Source organism: Elephantulus edwardii, unplaced genomic scaffold, assembly GCF_000299155.1.
Source record: "Elephantulus edwardii isolate Elephantulus edwardi_28Jun2011 unplaced genomic scaffold, EleEdw1.0 scaffold00045, whole genome shotgun sequence".
Taxonomy (NCBI): domain Eukaryota; kingdom Metazoa; phylum Chordata; class Mammalia; order Macroscelidea; family Macroscelididae; genus Elephantulus; species Elephantulus edwardii.
The window spans coordinates 16,016,367-16,022,890 of record NW_006399795.1 but is presented as its reverse complement, the minus strand read 5'-3'; the positions used below and the strand labels follow the sequence as shown (position 1 = coordinate 16,022,890).

At 47.6% G+C, this 6,524-nt stretch overlaps 1 pseudogene; it reads right to left on the bottom strand.

Annotated features, from left to right (window-relative positions):
• LOC102845956 overlaps nucleotides 1-6,524 on the bottom strand; it is a 99,503-nt pseudogene that overhangs the window by 83,284 nt on the left and 9,695 nt on the right.

The window sequence follows — 6,524 nt, the reverse complement described above, 5'->3', positions numbered from 1 at the left end:
AGGAGGAGAAGAAGAAGGAGGAGGAGAAGGAGGAGAAGAAGAAGGAGGAAGAGGAGGAGGAGAAGAAGGAGGAGGAGGAGGAAGCCAGGCAAGGGGTTATCACCAACGTAATGAGCTGGGACAAGGCTCAGCACCACCAAAATATAATCACCAGGAGTACAGCATGTCTTCTTGGACAGATCTCTGCACAACGAAACTCTTTGACAAGGAATGCTGGGCTTATAGCTGCTCAATAATGCCAAAGACTTTCCTCCATAAGAGAAAGAGAATGAGAGAGAGAATGTGTATGAGCACCTTTAAATAGAGTTGGTATCCTGAATTTGGACTTCTAGCCTCCTAAACTGTAAGAGAGTAAGTCTGTTTGTTAAAGCCATCCACCTGCAGTGTCTCTGTGATCACGACCTCAGAAAACTAAGACAGCATCTTTAGGTACAACACCTGATGACCCACTCACAGCATTTTCGTTTCCTTCTCTTCTACTTTGGGATTTGTTGTTTCATAAAACTTAGTTCCTAAGAGAAGACTGAATTTTAAAAGTAGATTTACACTAACATACAGAAGTAGAGCATGATTACTACCTTTAAAATGTAATCAGAAATATCAACTAAAAACTTCTTATTTTTTCATTATATCCAATTACATAGTATAGGTGGCCTAGTGGCAAGAAGCTGTGTTGCAATCCTGAAGGCACACAGTTTGAATCCACTGTCCGCTCTGTGGAAAAAGGATGGGCAATCTCCTCTCATGAGATTAAATGCCTCTGAAAACCCATTGGAATGTCAGCTATAGGTCAGTTCTGACTCCATGGTACACAACAACAACAACAACAACAACAACAACAACAACAGTATGTAGAAGCAAACAGTCTTCATGAGGTTTTAGAAAATAGCCAAGAAAAAAAGCCAGAAAAAGAAGCCAAAATGATTGTTGGCAGACATATAAAATATCAAAAACAGGAAAATCACTATTTGCATCTGGCATGACTTGAAGTACCTAAATTTTTGTTTCATATTTTCATTTACCAAGTTATGCAGATGTTACAACCTTGCTTGCTGAAACTAAGGAGGATCTGAAGTGTTTGCTACAGAAAGGCAAGGACTGTAGTCTCAAATATGGACTGAAGCTTACCATCAAGAAGACAAAGATTCTCACCACTGGGCCAACTGGCAGCACATGATAGATGGAGAAGAGATCGAGGTTGTTAACAACCTTCAGCTTGCTCAACTCCACAACACTCTTGGCACCAGCAGTCAGGACATCAAAAGATGAATTGCACTGGGAAAATCTGCTATCAAGGACCTCTCCAAAATGTTAAATGGCAATGCTGTCAGTCTAGAGACTAAGGTGTGCTTGATCCAGGACATGGCCTTCGCAATTGCTTGTTATACATTGACTGGACACTAAGGATGACAGAAGAAGAACTGATGCCTTTGAGTTGTGAAGCTGGAGAAGAGTATTGAACATACATACCATGGACTACCAGGAGAACAAATCAGTCAGTCCTGGAGAGGGTGAAACCAAGTTTCTCTTTGGAGGCTAGGATTTTGAAACTCCGTCTCACATACTTTGGGCACATATGTGCTTCCTTGCTGTTCCATATATCTGTTTACCTATCAGTCAGTGTTCCCTTCTGATTTTCCCATTTCCTATAGGATGCACTATGGCCGTGACCTTCAACAGTAGTCCTTAGGTTATAAGGTTAGAAGCAGAATGAACTAGAGGCTGAGTAGGGCTGATGATGCTCATTTGTGGGGAAGGGGTTCATGCTTTGATTGAACTAAGGTCACCTGTTGCATGGATGCCAGCAGGGCGGGCTGCAGCAGACTCTGCAGGTTGGCATGCTTCATTCCTGTTCTAGGGACTCTCTGTGTGCCTGTAGAAATAGCAGAGGCTGGTGTGCCCAAGAGTGGGTTTCCCAGGCTCCTGTGTGGTGAAGGCTGTAGGTGCTGTGCTGTTCCTAGCATTGGGGTGCACAGGTAAGACTCTGACTTCAGCAGGGACTCCATCAAGAGATAAAGGCCAGTGCAACTGTAGAGGTACCCGACTTGGATCCATGACCCGGAAGCACATCCTGCTTCTCAGTCTCTTGCTCCTAGTGGGGGCAACAGCTTCTAAGGGACCTGGCATGGTAGTCTGATTCTCCAGGTCTCCCAATTTTACCCATGAGCTTTCTGTAAAGGATCAGTTGGTGCTATGATAATGGTATGAAATGAATCCACGTTCAAACTAAAGCTAAAGAAGGTTAAATCGAATTCACAGGAACCAAAATCTGACCTTGAATTATTCCCCCTAAATTTCAAATCCATCTCAGGAACAGGTTTGAGGTCTTGAACACTAATGAATGAAGACCAGATGAGCTTTGGGAGGATATCAAGAATATCATCCAGGAAGAACAAGGACAGAGGAGGAAGAAAAGACTAACATGGGTGTCAGAAGAGACTTTGAATATTGCACTAGAGTGCAGAGAAGCCAAAGCAAAGGGAAGAAGTCAAGAAGTTAAGGAGCTGAACAGAAGATTTCAAAGGTCAGCACAAGAAGAAAAAGCAAAGTATTATAATGAAAGGTGCAAATAGCTAGAGTCAGAAAATAAAAAAGGCTGAACTCAATTGACACTTCTTAAGCTGAAAGACCTGAAGAATAAATTCAAATCTCGAGTTGTAATACTACTTACGGATGGGCAGAATATTAAATGATCCAGGAAGCATTAAAAGAAGATGGAAGGAGTATACAGAGTCACTGTGCCAAAAAGAATTGGAAGACATCAACAAAATTGCGTTATGCAGATGATAAAACTGCTTGCCAAAATTGAGGAGGACCTGAAGCACTTGCTGTACAAAGTCAAGGACTGTAGTCTTAATTATAAATTGAAACTAAACATCAAGAAGACAAAGATTTTCACCACTGGGCCAACTGGCAGCACCGTGATGGATGGAGAAGTGATTTAGGTTGTTAACAATTTCAACTTGCTCAGCTCCACAATCAACACTCTTGGCACCAGCAGCTAGGAAATAAAAAGAGGAATTGCACTGGAAAAGTCTGCTGTCAGGGACTTCTTCAAAGTGCTAAAGAGCAATAATGTCAGTCTAGAGACTAAGGTGCATCCAATTCAGGCCATGGTCTTCACAATTACTTGCTCTGCATCAAAGAGGCAGACAAAGACTGAGGATGACAGAAGAATTGATGTCTTTGAGTTGTGGTGTTGAAGAAGAATATTGAACATACCCTAAACTGCCAAGACAATAAATAGGTTTGTCTTAAAGAGGTGAAATTAAGTTGCTCCTTGGAGGCTAGGATTTTGAAGCTCTATCTCACATACTCTGGGCACATGGCCAGGAGGGAACAGTCCTTGGAGGATGACATCAGGCTTGGAAGGGCAGAGGGACAGTGCAGGAAAGGAAGACACTGGATGAGATGGATTGAAATGCTAACTGGGGCAATGGAGTTCAGTGAGACTGGCTCAGGATAGGGCAGGCTTCAGAGCTATGGTCATGACTCTTAGAGGGCCACCGTGAGTGGCGGGGAGTTAGATGGCACACAACAACAACAACAAATTTTTTTAAGTCCATCTCTAAGCCTTTCTCCTTAAGCACCTCTGGGTAGATTTGAACCTCCAATCTTTTGGCTAATAGCAGATTACATAACCTCTTTGTACCACAGTAGGACTCGAGTTATTTGTAGTTGTTAGTTCCTATCAAGTTAGCCTGATAATAACTCACAGTGTGTTGACACACGTCCGTTATCATGGCCACCATGTCAATGCATCTCACAGACTATTTTCTCTCATCTTTGCCAAACATAATAGTCTTTCCTAACAGTTGGTCTTTCCTGAGGACTTGTCCAAAGTCAGAGGGAGAGTCTCCCCACTCTCAGTCCTGGAGCATTCTGGTTGCTGTCCCGATGAGGAGCCCCCCGGGGCACTGAGGAGGCGGGTCCCTCCGTGCCAGCCCAGTACTCACTCATTCTCCTTCAGAGTACAGATGAGGCTTGATTCCAGGTCCTTTTCATTGTCCAGCTCTTTGCCCAAGCGGCCGAGGTTGGCCTGGAGACGCCCTACCACGGCACTACAAGGGCAGAGGAGAGAAGGTGGGGAAAACAAGTGAGAATCTACAATTGTACTGCAAATCCTCATGTGGCCAAGGTACACTCGGGAATCTTCCCTGATGTGTGGTCCCTTCACTTAGTGTTATTTTCATTGTTCAGGGAGAACTGGAACTAAACAACAGGAAGTCACTGTCACCTTAGCTCTGCAGGCCTCTCATTTCTTCTAAGGGTGTGGGGAAGGGTCCCTTGATGGCCAGGATCCTGAGTCTGGGGTGGAAAAATACACCTGCTGAATGACTTGATAATTGGGGTGGCCGAAAAGCCAGGAGGGGCCTTTGGTTGTTAGTGGTCGTAACTCCTTGCCTCATTGCCCTCCTTCCTCCTCATGGTTGTGGCTGCCCCAGTGCATGGAGCCAATCAGCCCAGGCAGCCACATTCTGAGACAGACCCACCCGCAGGGAAGGGTGAGGGTGCAATGCCCCCACTTGGAATTCACCAGCATCCAGTGCCTGGTTTTGCTAGGAGACCAGGTGGGCAGGCCCTTCTCTGTGACACTGCAGGCTGTTGTCAGGGTACCTGGCTTTCCATAGTGAGCAGAGGGCCTGCAGTGTGTGGGTGAGGACAGTGCCAAGGACGGGAACCAGAGCAGCAGGCATGGTCCCAACTAACATCTGACCCTAAGGGCCCACCTACAGGGGGCATCTCCCAGGCCCTGAAGCCCTGTCACAGTGGGAGCTGGCTGGAAGCTCACCAAAGAACCTCTAAGCTGTGACAATGAATGGGCTTATCTGGCCCGTCTGATCTGCCACCCTCAGGTCTCTCTGTCTGTAGAGCTGGGACTCTGTGTCTGTCCCACTCCGTTACCAGGGTTTCTCCCTCTTGAAACACAGAGATGGGGGTTCTGGGTACCAGGACTGTGACCTGTGTGTCTCCTGTCAGCAGGTGACTCTGTGCTGGTCACCAGTACCCTGGACCTGTGTTTCCTCATCTGTCCAAGGCTGACTCCTGAGAGTTGCTGTGATGATCATGTGGGCTGAGATGTACTCAGCACTCCTGCCCATGGGGACACTCAGGCCTGTTGTGAATGTGGTCCGCCCGCCTGGCAGCACTCGGCCACTCTCGGGCTGAGACTAGGCTGAGCGTCATATCCCGGCAAACACTACCCACCTGGCTGCTCCTGATAAAGGCATGCTTTTGATGCTTTCTCTCCTTACCCTAAACCCACCCAGGAGCTGTCTATTCGCATGGGTCACCTCCTAGTCCAGCCACATCTACCTTCCCATCAGACTCTGACTCCTCTCCCTTCCTTTTGTCCAGTTGCCCCATCTGCATCCCCCCTGTCCAGTCCTGCCCTCTAAACCTGGTCCCAGGTAGAGCCTCATGGCAACTATACTCCCCAGCTACGAGGCTCTCCTGCCCTGGTCTCTGTCCTTGCCTTCCCAGCTGGCTGTTTCCCCCACTAGCATGAGGTTTGTCTGCCTTCTTACCTTCTTGACTGGACATGTTTCATAAACAATCTATGGACAGAGGATGATGCTTGACTGCCTTGTGCCTGTGGGTCAAGTTGCAAACACCAGCTTGACATCCAGTCACCTCCCGGATGCTGGCACAGACATCACTCACTAGCCTACCTGGAGGGAGACTAGACAGCCAGGTGGACACCAAGACCTACATATTGTTGGCCTCCTTCTCCTTGTCAATTTCTGCTGCCATGACCTCCTTCTGTCTGGTGATGAGTTCGATCCTCTGGCGGCAAGCACGCAGCTCCTCTCTGGAAATGGAGGTGAGAACAGAGGTGAATGGCTCAGTCACTGCACTTTCCCAGCGGTCTGAGGGGGCTGGGGACCAGGCACATCCACAAATCTCAGGGCCCTCCCCCTTCACTGCACTGCCCAAGATGGGGCCATAGCCACGCCATGGTCCCAAGGGTCTCCCTAACTGGACTGAGCTGCGAGAGCAATGCTCTGTCCATCTGCTTCCTGCAAATCCAGCTAGGGGGCACCCATGCCACCTCTGCCCTCAGGTGGACATGCTCTCAGTGGCTGTGGACAGGACCAGGAATAAGAAGCTCAGGTGAAACAGCGTGTGGGCCACAGCTGCTCAACAGCACTACAGAATCACACGGCAAGAAGACAATCAGCCTCAACTGTGTGGGTGTGGACGGAATCAGAGCTCAGCCTCTCCCTCTCAAGATAGCTGGAGATCAAGAAGGGGAATGGGACTGTGCAGCAGCTATAGGATATTAAAAAAACAATACAAAACAGTGGCTGGCCATCAAGTCCATTCCAACTTGTGGTGACTCCATGTGTGTCACAGTGTAACTGTCTTCACAGGGATTTTACTTGTTGTCGTCACTGAGTTGACTAGAACTCATGGTGACACTATGAACAACAGGTCTGAGCCCTGCCCTATCCGGCACTACCCTCATGGTCTCTGTGACGTTCAAGCCCACCGTGGTGGTCCCTGGATCAATTCATTTTGCT